The 17486-nt window shown below is 39.5% G+C and overlaps 1 protein-coding gene across 1 annotated transcript in view; it reads right to left on the bottom strand.

Annotated features, from left to right (window-relative positions):
- The window catches only part of LOC114654701 (interleukin-6 receptor subunit beta-like), a 128212-nt gene extending 111001 nt beyond the window's left edge, over positions 1-17211 (bottom strand). The window contains exon 1 of the mRNA XM_028805413.2: positions 16923-17211. The gene's annotated coding sequence lies outside the window, so the exon portion shown is untranslated. The remainder of the gene's footprint in view (positions 1-16922) is intronic.
- Between the last annotated feature and the right edge of the window lie 275 nt (positions 17212-17486).

Here is a 17486-nt window from a genome sequence, read left to right as displayed (position 1 = left end):
CCGCCATGTGCCATCTTTCAGTTGCGAGAAGCAGATCATAGAATGGTTGAAACTGTTGCCCCTAACGTTGCGCCACGGCGTGTGGTTCGTTTATACCTTGTGTCTTCTCATTAAACTTTTATCTCGCGAATATGTAATTGCAATCCGCAGCGGGAGCGTTTCTATAAACTTAATTTAAACTTACGTTTTACACCGTGCTTTGTTTCCTCTTATGAACATGCTTGAATGCTTCACTCGCTCCCTTCTCAATTGTTTAATTAATTTTTTGCTCTTCACTGTTTGCGGCTCTTCCGTCATTTCCTCCTACTTCGTTCTTTTATCTCGCGAATATGTTATTGCAATCCTTAACGGGAGCGTTTCATTAAACTGATTGAAAATAGTTTTGCATTTACCTTTTTAGTAAAAGGCGAGCTTTTAAGCCTGAGAAATCACCCCGTAAATGCACACGTTTAATTGCACATGTGTTAATATGTATGGTTACACAGTATTAAAAGACAGTGAACAACGTCAGTTACCTTTGTTCCCCGCGTTTGATAAAAGGCGAGCTTTTAAGCCTGAGAAATCACCCCGTAAATGCACACGTTTAATTGCACATGTGTTAATATGTATGCTTACACAGTATTAAAAGACAGTCAAAAATTAACGTCATTTACCTTCGTTCCCGCGTTTGACTCGTGCTGTAAATCTCTTCCTTGTTTTTAGTTCACGTGATTACGTAGGAGGCGTGATGACGCGATACGTGACTCCGCCTCCTCCATTACAGTGTATGGACAAAAAATATGTTCCAGTTATGACCATTACGCGTAGAATTTCGAAATGAAACCTGCCTAACTTTTGTAAGTAAGCTGTAAGGAATGAGCCTGCCAAATTTCAGCCTTCCACCTACACGGGAAGTTGGAGAATTAGTGATGAGTGAGTCAGTGAGTGAGTGAGTCAGTCAGTCAGTGAGGGCTTTGCCTTTTATTAGTATAGATCGATGTACGATAAACACACAATTTCACCTGATAAACACACAATTTCACCTGATGTGTGGATTAAATATTTAGCTTAGAACTATTAACGTTCTTACTCTGTTTTCTCAATAATAAAACAGTGAGACTTTGGCTAAAAGTGTATTTGTGGTAGTGGCATTCACTCAATGGCCCCTTTATTAGGGACACCTTTGAAGTACGTAGAGCCCCCTTTTGACTCCTGAACAGCCTAAATTCTATGTGGCCTAGATTCTGCAATTTGTTGGAAGTGATTTGACTCCATGTTATCTCGATAACATTACACAGTTCAGCAGACATTTCAGTCAAAAATTCACACTGTGCACCTCCTGTTTCTACCTAGAGACTGTGAGGTCCACTGAAGTATACTGAAGTCACTGTCACATTTGTGGAAATGGCTTGAGAGATTGCATACTTTGTGAAATGATACATTACCCTGTTGGAACTATCCATCTGAAAAATAGTAGACTTGGCCTATATAGGGATATACATGATGAGCAACAATGCTTAGGTATGCTTTGGTATTGAAAACACAAGTGAATGACATTAAGATGTCTACTGTGTACCAAGAAAATATTCCTTAGATCATTACAGTATTACTACTCATCACTATCATTGACACCAGACAGGATGGATACATGGATTCATACCTTCTTAATGTAAGAGTTGAAATTGAGATTTGTCAGACCAGGCAACATTTTTCCAATATTAAATCATCAGTTTTGGTACTCATGGCCCTTATCATATCCATGTGTTCCTGTTCTTAACTGACAGGAGAGGAACTCAGGATAGTCTCCTGCTGTGTAGCCCATCTGCTTTAGAGACCAACATGGTGAGCATTCAAAGATGCCATTTTGCCCACCGCATTTGCTGTTATTTAAGAAAATAGCTTAACAATTTCTGATCATTCTTTCTGACCTTGCTCATTAACGTGATGTTTTTGACCATAGAACCGCCAATTGATGGAAGTATCTTGTTTATCACCACATTCTCTATAACCTCTGTAGACAGCATCTGAAATCTTAGGAGGGAGGATGTTAGTGATGCTGGAACCAAAATGCTTCCTGGCATTGTCAAAATCACTCAAATCATACATCTTCCCATTATAATATTTGGTCAAGCAACAACTAAGTAAGTAACTAAGTAAGATGCTGCAGATGTTCTATCAGATGGTTGTGGCGAGTGCCCTCTTCTACGCAGTGGTGTGCTAGGGAGGTAGCATTAAAAAGAAGGATGCCTCACACCTGGACAAACTGGTGAGGAAGGCAGGCTCTATTGTTGGCATAGAGCTGGACGGTTTGACATCCGTAGCAGAGCAACGGGCACTCAGCAGGCTTCTATCAATTATGGAAAATCCACTACATCCATTAAACAGTGTCATCTCCAGACAGAGGAGCAGTTTCAGCGACAGACTGCTGTCACTGTCCTGCTCCACTGACAGACTGAGAAGATCATTCCTCCCCCAAACTATGCGACTCTTCAATTCCACCAGAGGGGGTAAACGTTGAACATTATTCAAGTTATTGTCTGTTTTTTACCTGCGTTTTTTATTACTCTTTAATTTAATATTTTTTGCTGCTGGAGTATGTGAATTTCCCCTTGGGATTAATAAAGTATCTATCTATCTATCTATCTATCTATCTATCTATCTATCTATCTATCTATCTATCTATCTATCTATCTATCTATCTATCTATCTATCTATCTATCTATCTATCTATCTAAACATCTTGATCATGTCTGCACGATGTACTGTATACACAAAACTACAACAGAATGATTGGCTGTATCTCATTAAAGATATCTGCTGCAATATTCTAAAACAGCAAAAGCCAGAAACAGATTAAATGCATTTAAAAATACAACTTTGTCAAATCACAAATATTTTAAATATTTTGCTTGTTTGATAAAATTATCTTCTTAATTTATGTAATCTGCTGCTCCTGCCATTTAATGTACCTATTAAATTGGCCCATGAGTGCTGATTAAAGTGCAGACATGGTGATTTTTAATGGCACAATGTCTAGCTGCCTGACACCAACCAACAAAATTCTGCATTGCATTAATACGCTAGCTGTGAAATTTGTAAAGTCAATGTGCCTCAGTTATAGTGCCACTGGTTTACCGGATGTATCAGAAGTATTATGTAACAAAGTCCAACTTTGTATGCAACATTTGTATTTTTTTAATTTGACTAATACTATTAGTTCACTTGAGCTGCTTACTGTTGAACATGCAGTGCTTGGTGGTGTTTGTGAGAAAGGGACTGTAGCAGAACTCCATGTTGAAGCAGTATCTGTTAATGGTATAAATGTAATTTAAAGCTGATTCATTCAAAGCAAAAAAGTACTAAAAATCTCGACTCTCTATTAGCATCAAAGCCTAAAATTAATACTCTCAGTATACAGCGGATTTGAATAAGTGCGTACCAACCAAATAAACTAAACTTACTAGTTACTTTTATTCACTCAAAAGCACCGTCCTGTTCTCTTCTTATCACATTCTGAAAAACAGCATCTCCATCATCACCAGAAAAAATCTCGCTTCATTCTAATCAGTCATGGCTTGGCTCCAGCAGTTAATTTGCAGGGATTTTTTTCTTCTTCTTTCCTTCTTTTAACTTCAAAAAACACTTAACTTTGATCGTTGGTTGGTATTGCGAACTTAAGCCAACAGTGTTGGCTTTTTGAAAAATGCAAGGCAATGCAATGACAAAAAACATGTAGTGTAATCTGTTTATCTCAGATTTATCGTCACATGTGACACCATATCAAAGCGATCAACAATGCTGCACAATATTTTTCCCCATTTCTAGCTGCACTTGTTTCATCAAGAGGAACTTCTCGCCTTCGCTCTTCGAATAGCGCTTGATTCATGAAAGGGATTGAGAAAAAAAAAACACAGCAGTTTCTATTTTCGACGACATGCTGCGTTTTTGTCGATTCTCATATTTAAACATTGTGAACGCTGATGAAATCGTCTCGAGCAATGCACTTGCTGATGGGAATTGCAGTCCCTTCTTTGACATCTGAATAAGGTTGCAGATGAGGTTTGGGGGAGGTGGGGGGCTAATATTATTAAATACCTTTCTTACTACATCAGTTGTGTGAAATTGACTACACGCACAGCCACAGCATCTGGCAAGCTTGTTTCCTTTCATGCTGCTTCTATAGATAGTCTCAATTTGCATAAAACAGCACATCCCATTTCTCCATGGGATCACTGTCAACACCTTGCCGAAACAGGGGATGCGGTGCATTAGAACATCCCTTTCCCTAGAGCATTATTAATGACAAATATCAGGAAATACAATAACGTGCAGAACTAACTTTGTTTTACCTACAAAGTCATCAAATTTCAATCAAATCAGTCAAAGCTTTTTGATATTTTGGGGTATTTAGTTTTTCTGTTGCAGGATTTTTTTTCCACTCTTAAATATCAATACTGTATATTGAAATGTCCTTTCTTAGTGGATACGTACTCCCGTGATATACCATCCTGACAAATTCCATGCAGGAATTTGTTGACGAGTGAGTGTGTCAGTTAGTCAACTTTGTATCATATATAAATAAATGAACTATTTTTTATTACCAGTGTTAAATGAGGCGGTACGGTGGCGCAGTGGGTAGTGCTGCTGCCTTGCAGTTAGGAGACCCGGGTTCGCTTCTCGGGTCCTCCCTGCGTGGAGTTTACATGTTCTCCCTGTGTCTGTGTGGGTTCCCTCCGGGTGCTCCGGTTTCCTCCCACAGTCCAAAGACATGCAGGTTAGGTGGATTGGTGATCCGAAATTGTCCTTGGTGTGTGTGTGCCCTGTGGTGGGCTGGTGCCCTGTCCGGGGTTTGTTTCCTGCCTTGCACCCTGTGTTGGCTGGGATTGGCTCCAGCAGACCCCTGTGACCCTGTAGTTAGGATATAGCAGGTTGGATAATGGATGAATGGATGTTAAATGAACCCATTTCAGACTTTTTGGACAACTGTCCTAAAACAAACAATTGTAATTACTGATCACCTTTAAATGATACTTACAGTCAAGTTTAGAAATGATTCTTCTCTTTAGAATGCAGTTAACTGTTTGCACTTGTTGCCATTAACAGTGAATTACACATCATTACAGATGGCTTAATATGAACAATTCAGAAACGTAAATTATCACTGGCTGATCCTGATATGAGTTCCCAAATATTTAAAATAAGTTCACAATAATTGCTGGTTTGTTTATAGCCTTAAAAATGTAATGGAATACAGCTGCAGGGCTTGAAGAACACCAGACATGAAGTAAAAAATTAAAAATAAAGCATAGATAATCCAGTTCATAGCCCAGCAAGTCACCATACTAAAATAAACAAAACACTCTTATGTGAATTTGAAATAAAGCCACACAAGTACAGTTAAGAAAGCTATATTATTAAGCACTGTAATTTGGTCGGTAACATTTCAAATCAATGCCTGGGTTGCAAGACCGGAAAGATGAATAACAAGTTAAAGTGTCTGTGTTATCATTATTTTCCATGTTTAAAAAAAAAAAAACAAACTGGCATCACTTTACTTTCAAAGAAAGAAACCTCTTCAGATGACTCTTGAGTTCCACTAGCCATTGAAACATGCATATAATGGGCCTATCTCACTGTGTAATGCACTTTGTAGTGATACTGGATGTACAGTACATTAAGATTGATAAAATAAGACCACTACAATAAAGATTATCCTTAACTTTTAAAAGCCTTAGAGTGGTTAAGAATAATCAGTCAGTCAGTCAGTCATTGTCCTAACACAGGGTCACAGGGGTCTGCTGGAGCCAATCCCAGCCAGCACAGGGCACAAGGCAGGAACAAATCCCAGGCAGGGAGCTAGCCCACCGCAGGGCACACATACACATACACACCAAGAACACACTAAGGACAATTTAGGGTCGCCAACTCAGCTCTCCCGTCTGGGATTTCCCATAGTCCTTTATAGTCCTTGACCCGGAAGTACTTCTAATGCCTCAGTCCATGTGACTTCTCAGCACTTCCGGGTCAGATGAAATTTCTTCTTCTTCATCCCAGAAGTACGTCATTTCCTCTGTCGCTGTGACTAAGACATACTTCCGGGTTATTGGGAAAATAACAGTCCCTGCTCCTTCCTGCAGCGTCCCCTGGAGGGCCCCATGGTATCCAGCAGGGCTGTGATGTAAAACTTCACTGTCCATGATGCCCTGCTGGAACTCGGGGCACTTCTTTGTTGCACGAAGGGATCCACCTGGCGGCCTGGGGGTATTGGCCATATCCCACAATATACACACAAACATACATATATATATATATACTACTCACTTCGCTTGACAACCTCCTCCAACAACCCCCCCACCTAACCCCCGTGGCCTACACTATGCGCCAGCCACTTCACATCTCTGGATTTCACTTTCACTAAACAACAAATATTTTAATTCTGGCGGATACACCTCTTCACTGGGAAGAAACACTACTTTTCTCGACTTAAAGTTTAAATCCGAACAATATATTCGATCTCTTTTCGCTGTTCCGTTATTTCACCGAGTAAAAATTTCCATTTGTTTGTATTAATGCAATCTTTACTATCAGTTTTCTGAGACTTTCAAATTTTAGTATTTTCATTATCTCTAACCTGCTCTACATGTGTATTGCGCCAACATTTTTGAATTCTTTACGACGTTCTACTTTGTCATCTACTCTTTGTCTTTGATTTCCGGCCCCAGGCATGGTTAAATCTCTTGGCACAAAGTCTCGTCTAGCGGGAAATTAATGTGTCTCTCTGAAAAAGTCATGTCTCGTCCCAGGATTTTTTTATTATAATAGAGAGATATATCCATCCATCCATCCATTTGCCAAATACATACATACACACACACACACATATATCCATCCATTTTCCAACCCGCTGAATCCGAACACAGGGTCACGGGGGTTTGCACAGAGGGGACTGGGCGGTCTCGTGGCCTGGAACCCCTACAGATTTTATTTTTTTCTCCAGCCTTCTGGAGTTTTTTTTTGTTTTTTCTGTCCACCCTGGCCATCGGACCTTACTCCTTTCTATGTTAACTAATGTTGTCTTATTTTAATTTCTTATTTTGTCTTTTATTTTTCTTCTCTTCATTATGTAAAGCACTTTGAGCTACTTTTTGTATGAAAATGTGCTATATAAATAAATGTTGTTGTTGTTGTTGTTGCTGGAGCCAATCCCAGCCAACACAGGGCACAAGGCAGGGAACCAATCCTGAGCAGGGTGCCAACCCACCGCAGGACACACACAAACACACCCACACACCAAGCACACACTAGGGCCAATTTAGAATCACCAATCCACCTAACCTGCATGTCTTTGGACTGTGGGAGGAAACCGGAGAGCCCGGAGGAAACCCACGCAGACACGGGGAGAACATGCAAACTCCACGCAGGGAGGACCCGGGAAGTGAACCCTCTTTCAGTTGCGAGAAGCAGATCATAGAATGGTTGAAATAGTTTTACTGTCAAATAATGCAAAGAGTATGTGACACGTGTTTCACCCTAATTCTGGGCATATCAGGTGTAGCGCTGACGTCCAAGGTTCGATTCCCTGAGAGGGGGGTGCAGTGAGTGTGTACGCATGATAAGCCCAGAATTAGGTAGAAACACGTGTCACGTACTCTTTGCATTATTTGACAGTAAACTATTCAACCATATATATATACAGTTAGGTCCATAAATATTTGGACAGAGACAACTTTTTTCTAATTTTGGTTCTGTACATTACCACAATGAATTTTAAATGAAACAACTCAGATGCAGTTGAAGTGCAGACTTTCAGCTTTAATTCAGTGGGGTGAACAAAATGATTGCATAAAAATGTGAGGCAACTAAAGCATTTTTTTAACACAATCCCTTCATTTCAGGGGCTCAAAAGATGCCGTTTTGCCCACCGCATTTGCTGTTATTTAAGAAAGTAGCTTAACAATTTCTGATGATTCTTTCTGACCTTGCTCATTAACGTGATGTTTTTGACCATAGAACCGCCAATTGATGGAAGTATCTTGTTTATCACCACATTCTCTATAACCTCTGTAGACAGCATCTGAAATCTTAGGAGGGAGGATGTTAGTGATGCTGGAACCAAAATGCTTCCTGGCATTGTCAAAATCACTCAAATCATACATCTTCCCATTATAATATTTGGTCAAGCAACAACTAAGTAAGTAACTAAGTAAGATTTGCAGATGTTCTATCAGATGGTTGTGGCGAGTGCCCTCTTCTACGCAGTGGTGTGCTGGGGAGGTAGCATTAAGAAGAAGGATGCCTCACGCCTGGACAAACTGGTGAGGAAGGCAGGCTCTATTGTTGGCATAGAGCTGGACGGTTTGACATCCGTAGCAGAGCAACGGGCACTCAGCAGGCTTCTATCAATTATGGAAAATCCACTACATCCATTAAACAGTGTCATCTCCAGACAGAGGAGCAGTTTCAGCGACAGACTGCTGTCACTGTCCTGCTCCACTGACAGACTGAGAAGATCATTCTTCCTCCCCCAAACTATGCGTCTCTTCAATTCCACCAGAGGGGGTAAACGTTGAACATTATTCAAGTTATTGTCTGTTTTTTACCTGCATTTTTTATTACTCTTTAATTTAATATTTTTTGCTGCTGGAGTATGTGAATTTCCCCTTGGGATTAATAAAGTATCTATCTATCTATCTATCTATCTATCTATCTATCTAAACATCTTGATCATGTCTGCACGATGTACTGTATACACAAAACTACAACAGAATGATTGGCTGTATCTCATTAAAGATATCTGCTGCAATATTCTAAAACAGCAAAAGCCAGAAACAGATTAAATGCATTTAAAAATACAACTTTGTCAAATCACAAATATTTTAAATATTTTGCTTGTTTGATAAAATTATCTTCTTAATTTATGTAATCTGCTGCTCCTGCCATTTAATATACCTATTAAATTGGCCCATGAGTGCTGATTAAAGTGCAGACATGGTGATTTTTAATGACACAGTGTCTAGCTGCCTGACACCAACCAACAAAATTCTGCATTGCATTAATACGCTAGCTGTGAAATTTGTAAAGTCAATGGGCCTCAGTTATAGTGCCACTGGTTTACCGGATATATCAGAAGTATTATGTAACAAAGTCCAACTTTGTATGCAACATTTGTATTTTTTTAATTCGACTAATACTATTAGTTCACTTGAGCTGCTTACTGTTGAACATGCAGTGCTTGGTGGTGTTTGTGAGAAAGGGACTGTAGCAGAACTCCATGTTGAAGCAGTATATGTTAATGGTATAAATGTAATTTAAAGCTGATTCATTCAAAGCTAAAAAGTACTAAAAATCTCGACTCTCTATTAGCATCAAAGCCTAAAATTAATACTCTCAGTATACAGCGGATTTGAATAAATGCGTACCAACCAAATAAACTAAACTTACTAGTTATTTTTATTCACTCAAAAGCACCGTCCTGTTCTCTTCTTATCACATTCTGAAAAACAGCATCTCCATCATCACCAGAAAAAATCTCGCTTCATTCTAATCAGTCATGGCTTGGCTCCATCAATTAATTTGCAGGGATTTTTTTCTTCTTCTTTCCTTCTTTTAACTTCAAAAAACACTTAACTTTGATCGTTGGTTGGTATTGCGAACTTAAGCCAACAGTGTTGGCTTTTTGAAAAATGCAAGGCAATGCAATGACAAAAAACATGTAGTGTAATCTGTTTATCTCAGATTTATCGTCACATGTGACACCATATCAAAGCGATCAACAATGCTGCACAATATTTTTCCCCATTTCTAGCTGCGCTTGTTTCATCAAGAGGAACTTCTCGCCTTCGCTCTTCGAATAGCGCTTGATTCATGAAAAGGATTGAGAAAAAAAAAACACAGCAGTTTCTACTTTCGATGACATGCTGCGTTTTTGTCGATTCTCATATTTAAACATTGTGAACGCTGATGAAATCGTCTCGAGCAATGCACTTGCTGATGGGAATTGCAGTCCCTTCTTTGACATTTGAATAAGGTTGCAGATGAGGTTTGGGGGAGGTGGGGGGCTAATATTATTAAATACCTTTCTTACTACATCAGTTGTGTGAAATTGACTACACGCACAGCCACAGCATCTGACAAGCTTGTTTCCTTTCATACTGCTTCTATAGATAGTCTCAATTTGCATAAAACAGCACATCCCATTTCTCCATGGGATCACTGTCAACACCTTGCCGAAACAGGGGATGCGGTGCATTAGAACATCCCTTTCCCTAGAGCATTATTAATGACAAATATCAGGAAATACAATAACGTGCAGAACTAATTTTGTTTTACCTACAAAGTCATCAAATTTCAATTAAATCAGTCAAAGTTTTTTGATATTTTGGGGTATTTAGTTTTTCTGTTGCAGGATTTTTTTTCCACTCTTAAATATCAATACTGTATATTGAAATGTCCTTTCTTAGTGGATACGTACTCCCGTGATATACCATCCTGACAAATTCCATGCAGGAATTTGTTGACGAGTGAGTGTGTCAGTTAGTCAACTTTGTATCATATATAAATAAATGAACTATTTTTTATTACCAGTGTTAAATGAGGCGGTACGGTGGAGCAGTGGGTAGCGCTGCTGCCTCGCAGTTAGGAGACCCGGGTTCGCTTCTCGGGTCCTCCCTGCGTGGAGTTTACATGTTCTCCCTGTGTCTGTGTGGGTTTCCTCCGGGTGCTCCGGTTTCCTCCCACAGTCCAAAGACATGCAGGTTAGGTGGATTGGTGATCCGAAATTGTCCTTGGTGTGTGTGTCCTGTGGTGGGCTGGCGCCCTGCCTGGAGTTTGTTTCTTGCCTTGCACCTTGTGTTGGCTGGGATTGGCTCCAGCAGACCCCCGTGACCCTGTAGTTAGGATATAGCTGGATGGATAATTATATTTGTCAACAATCCAGCCTTGGCAGTGAGCCACTGCAACAAAGCTCATTAGGTGCATTTTTACCCAATGTCACACACATGCGATTGGGAAACAACCCAAGGCCTCATTTGACTATAATTCCAGCCCTGACCAAGTGTTGGCGCTGTCACCTAAATGGCTTTACTTTTTTTTTATCTGCAGACCTGATGATTGACAACAAGACGAGTAATGACATCACTTCTGGTTTCTGATCACATAGACCTGCCCCCTTTCCTCTCCACCGGCCTCTTAACCAGCTCTACTGTTATCTGTAGTCATTCTATGACTAGACTTGTGGCTGGAAAGACATTTCTGCTAAGAAACATCAATCGTTTTGTTATTTTTTTTATTGCCTGTGGGTGCCTCAAATCTGTATGATCTCTCTGTCTTTTTTGTTACACCAACAAGATCCAGGTAGAACAATATCTGGTCAGGCTGCTTTTAGAAAGGCCTTCATTCAAAGCATATGTCACAACAAGACAAAGGCCACACGTAGTCTATTTCCTGTGCATTCACATCTGACCCTACGGCAGGACAATACCAGGCCACTCACATGTGTCCTCAGGAATGAATGCTGGTGTGCAGGTAATGCCTTGATCTGCCTTCACTCCTAACCTTAACTCCACAGAACACCGTAGAGATGCCCAAAACTGCAACATTCGGAGTTGTGTCTCTTTGCTAGCCAATAGCCAAAGGTTTTGTCAGGCCCTTTTGCAGGAATGGGACAACATCCCACACCTGCTGAATCACAGCCTCATCAACTCATTGAGCCAGAAGCGATAAGAAGTGGTGGGCACAAGAGGCCGTCACACAACACACTGATGATCTACAGGACAGCTTTTGTTAACTCTTACATTTGTTTCACTTATCTGTTGCTTTGATGATGTTCTGCTATTATTCTTATTAGTTTATTGTTAATTAAATAATAAAGGTTGCCATTTCAACAATGAAATGTTGAGCTTCATTCTCCCCTCAGTACACTGTAAACATTCGAATGTGAGCATAGACAAGTTAAGTGACTTGCTCAGGATTACTCAGCAAATCAGAGGTGCTAAATAATCCAACAGCTTTGCATTTTTATAGCTAATGCCACAGGCAGGGACAGCTGTCTTTGTATCTTTAATATATTTTACTACATTTAATAATTGCATTACAATAAATAAATCAGAGGTTACTAAAGTATACAACACAACATTGTATCCAAAAGTATCAGACACTTCATATGCTGCTGTTTAAGAGGGCAGAGAAAGAACAAAACAAGATGTACTCTAAATTTATCATTCAAAGATAACGATGTGCCCAAAGGTTTACCAAAGGTTCTGCATGTTTAATTTATTATTACATGCCTATCAGATTCTTAACAACTTCTGGGTTTTCCCATGTAGAGTGAATTTGATTTTTTATTTCGAATTTTAAGCAAAATAGGACTAACCTTTTCCAAGTGTGTTATGGAAGGTGAGTAAGATTTGTCCGATTTGTCCATGTGATCAAGATAACATGGCGTGCTAGCAGTGCAGTGTGAGTTGTTATTACTGATTTTGTCGCATCGGGTACTACGCCAGACAGAGCTGTTAGAGGATCACTGATCATTATAAATCCAAGACTGATAAATAAGAGAAGAGCCTAATCCAAGATCTATTATGAAATTTCAGCCAACGTGATTCAGTGAGGTAGGAGCCTGCTGACAACTCATACAATTAGGCCAACATCTTTGGAAAGTCTGAGGTTAGGAAGATGAGAGTCATGTACAATTTCAAGATGGACGACGTCTTTCTTTCCAAAAATCAACAGTATATTTTACTAGGGACAGACTACAATTCATTTATCTGAAAATCTAATCATTTTCAAGTTTTTATCTAGTAAGGTCCAAGGTGAACACGACATTGTGACGATGCGGGTTCTGCTCCACGCTCCCATCTTGCTTCTGGGAGCCCTTGAACCCGACACCGTTGGTAATGTTACCAATGAGCTAGGCAGTAGAGGCTCAACAATGAAGCAAGGGGATGGTGCAAAAAGTGCAAAATGCTTTTATTAAAAATCAACAAACTGTCCCAATTAAATAAAGTGCAGTGTATCAAAATAAGTTATTAAATAAATAATCCATTAAAACAGGTGAAATCGTGGAGGTTAAAATCCAATAGAAAAAATCCTTTAAAAACAACAAGGTTAAAACAATGGATGGAAGCTGTCTTTTTAAAATCAACCCAGTCCCTTTCTACTAGTGACTCCCCTGTCTCTCCCATCCAGGCTATGCATCAGGGGAGTCACCCTACATGCAGCTGAACTTCTTCTGCTCGACTGGTCTAGTGGCCTCCTGATCCCTGGCTTCGTTCAGCCCCTACCAGAACAAGACTTGGATTCCCCCAACGGCCAGGACACTCACGCTGGGCATTCTACTCCAAATCTCTGACTCCCACTGCCTTCGCTGCGGTGAGCCAACCTTCTCCAGGTCACTCTTAGATAGATAGATAGATAGATAGATAGATAGATAGATAGATAGATAGATAGATAGATAGATAGATAGATAGATAGATAGATAGATAGATAGATAGATAGATAGATAGATACTTTATTAATCCCGGGGGAAATTCACATACTCCAGCAGCAGCATACTGATAAAAACAAAAAATATATAAATATTAAATTAAAGAGTGATAAAAATGCAGGTATAACAGACAGTAACTTTGTATAATGTTAACGTTTACCCCCCCCCCCCACGGGTGTAATTGAAGAGTTGTATAATGTGGGGGAGGAACGATCTCCTCAGTCTGTCAGTGGAGCAGGACAGTGACAGCAGTCTGTTGCTGAAGCTGCTCCTCTGTCTGGAGATGATACTGTTTAGTGGATGCACTCTTGCTCCCAAGAAGCACTCAGCAGGAGCGACCACTACTGTTGGCCCTTGGTTTCCGGCCAAACACCTCACTCGGGCTCGCCTCTCTCAGCTGCCTGCATACATCCGCAAGTATGCGCGCGTGCGTGCGCTCGCTCGCTCTCCTTCTCACTTCCAGCTGCCTTCTTCCTTAACCTTCATTTCTTTCTTTCTTTCTTTCTTTCTTTCTTTCTTTCTTTCTTTCTTTCTTTTTTTTTCTTTCCCCCTTGCTAACCGCTTCGCGCTTCTATTTATTACGAGGATGTGGATCAGATGTGGCAATTAGCAGCTCCCGGGAACAATTACGGATGTGGATGACTCCTCACCTGTGCACTTAAGCGAGGATCGCTCACATCACAAATTCCCCTGGAACTGATCCGCTACACTACCACGCTCCCTTTCTAAGCCACGAAGACGGCGATTATTTATTTAAAAAGTGGCCTTTTTGAAATGAGCTGTGGACCCGCTACACTACAGACATGCAGTGAGGCCAACTGTAGTAATATGTAGGCCATTGTACAAACCTGTACCTGTAAAACACCTTGGGATGATGTTCACTAAGGAAAGGCACTATAAAAATAGTGTTTGTTTACTAGAGCATATTGGTAATTTACAGCATTTTTAATAACCACTTTAATGACTTGTGCAAGGTCTAAAAGTGGTATGGAAGCAGAACTTTTATTAGTCCAGGTCCTGCTCCTTATGCGCCAGTAAGCATATTGCCTTTGAACTTAATACACAAAACTAAGCACATTTTTACAGGAGTAATACTGGTGGCCGTCGATGTAGCTAAGAGTAACATTCATTTAATGCTTTTCAAATATGCAGGCATGAACAGTGGAGCAGCATGATGCCTCACAAATAAAGCATACATGGAATGCCAGTTCGACCCATGTGAGTGTAAAACTGAGTGTCTGCGTTAGTAGGCTTCATGATGGACTGGCACCCTGTCCAGATGTGATTCCTGCCTTGTGCCTGGTGCTACTGGAATAGGCTCCATCCTCCAGTAAACCCAAAATGCATGAAATGGGTTTGAGAACATTACGATAAGTAACTAGCTAGTTACAAACACAAGATACCAAGTAAGCAACTGGCTCAGTTCTTTACTGAGAAATCGTATTTGTATGGTGCTGTTCATATACAAAGCTTAGAAATGAGTGTACATTGGATGCCACAATACAAAAATAAAATTCAGATAGTTTGATCTGCTCCTTAAATAGTGCATTCAAGAAATTCTAAAGATATTCATTTGCAAAATCTGCAGAATAAGATTTTTGTAGTACAGGATAAAGTGAAGTCAGAACTTGATCTTGAAATTAAAATGTGAACAAGCACAAATCCACCTTTGTGGCTTGCTGGTCAGCTAGCACTTATGACCTAACAGAGCATGTTTGGCCAGTGAAATAAAACCACAATCTTGGAAAGGAATGAATTAAGTCACAAGTTTAAAATCTGCATTGAAGGGCATTCTGTTCAGAGAAATTAATTTCAGGGTCCAAGCACAGTTTGAAGACAAAACTCCCTGCTCTACAACCCTGGTTTAATTTCATGTCCATCAGTCACTAGTTATGTTTCATTCAATTAAACATAATGTTCACCTTTTCTAAATTGACGGCATTCAATGTCTATTGTAAATGAGAGGCTGAGACATGGTTACCTGTTGAGTCTACATTGTGCCTATAGACACAAAGAGAAAGAGAGATGTATGCATACACAAATGTGAAAGGCACTATATGATATATAGATACTAACATACATGCATACATAGGAAAGGCACTCTGCGATAGATAGATAGATAGATAGATAGATAGATAGATAGATAGATAGATAGATAGATAGATAGATAGATAGATAGATAGATAGATAGATAGATAGATAGATAGATCTTTATTTGTCCCCTGGGAGAAATTTGGCTTTTTCCAAAATGCAGTTTATGTGATATATATAAGCTGTAACTCAACATAATGAATACCCACAAGCCAATTACCAATTTTTTTTATCGTTGTGAATATGGCAGAGAGAAAGAGAACGATTAAGGACAGGGTATTTGTGTTTGTTTTTCTTATTTCAAGCATTATTTTACATACACAACAGTAAAATACACTTCATGATAGGATAGATACAGTATTCAATGATATCTGTATATATGAAAACAATAATATACGCCCAGGAAAATAAAACACATAAGAAAGGAAAGCAGAGAAAAGGTAAGAAGTAAGAGAATGTGTTTGAGTAAAGTTAATTGGTTATTTTTACCACTTCTTGTTAGTAGACATTGATTCAAATCCACATTATAATTAGGCAATTCTGCTTTTAGGCTTTTGTTTTCACTGCATTGAAGCAATAATCTCGCAGCCACTTTGAAGCAATAAGGTGCAAGGGTCCCCGTGAACTCCCGATAGGACCACACTTCGCACCCTATCATTCTTCTTTGCACATCAGATATTTTTCATAAGGTTCACAGATTCTGTTGTGCAGTGGGAATGATAGATAGATAGATAGATAGATAGATAGATAGATAGATAGATAGATAGATAGATAGATAGATAGATAGATAGATAGATAGATAGATAGATCACATGTACTATGGAATTTAAAAATTTATCAGAGTTCTGTTCCAAATGGTCCTGTAGCCGTTTTTATAACAATGAAAACACAATAGCCATCTATCTCCATTGCTGCTGTCTATTACTATGTTTATACAGACATTAGGTAAAATGTACAGATACTTGCCGGGTTTTCTATAAACCGATTTCCTCTAATGTGGAATCGTTACCATTATTGTTTTTAATGGTCCGTTGCAACTATATCAGTCTTGAAATCTGACCAACTTTTAGATACACTTCTGGGCACAGAGTCCCGAATTTTTTGGTAAAACTCTCGTTTCAATTTTCTATCAGTGCAGAGTAGAAGTCTTTCTTGTACCATATTACAGACTTTAAGAGACGTCGTGAGTGTTGTATATTAGACTTCGAAATACTATTAGACTTTCAAATACTATAAAGTCTCTTTTAAACGGCATTCTCTTTTCAGACGAGACTGAACCGAGTAGCAATTAGAAGAATAAGAACTTGTCAGCGTGGTTCCTAGAGCAATTATGATAAAACATCAACATGTAAAACAACCAGTCACTTACTTGAGGGATTAATCCGCTGTTTCTGTCGCACTTCGTCTTTCGTTTCTGACAGATGCTCTTTTGATCCGCTCTTTTGATCGAGCACTTTATTCAAATGAGGCGCTACGCCGGTTCACGGGAGAAGCGCGTGAAACTGAAACTCCCCGCAAGTCAGTGTGAGTGTGTGAGTGTGCGTGCGTGCCTGTGTGTGTGTGTGTGTGTGTGTGGCGCCAGAGAGCTCGAGTATATTTTAGCATAGCAGGAAGTTTTAACTGCCACACTCCAGTAGGAAGTTTCGAAATGTGGATGTTTTGTATTTTTACTTGGGAAGGTATAGAGAACGAAAGTATTTTAGCGTCGCTTTTTCAATGTGTTGAAATCAAGCAGTTCTGTTAGTAATAACGTACGGAATACAACTGTAATTATGCAACCAATAAGCAGCCTATTAACAGGCGCTGCTACTTACAGCACAGGCATAATAAAGGCATGCATAACGATGGAGTTGTTTACACTTCGTTCCAGTAGTTGTTACATATGATCGGATGTTATATCAAAATGTCATCTTAAAATCAAAGCAATATGTGT

The sequence above is a fragment of the Erpetoichthys calabaricus genome, chromosome 7 (genome assembly GCF_900747795.2).
Source record: "Erpetoichthys calabaricus chromosome 7, fErpCal1.3, whole genome shotgun sequence".
NCBI classification, from domain to species: Eukaryota; Metazoa; Chordata; class Cladistia; order Polypteriformes; family Polypteridae; genus Erpetoichthys; species Erpetoichthys calabaricus.
Note: the sequence above shows the minus strand (reverse complement) of the source record. Positions and strands in the feature narration are given on the sequence as shown.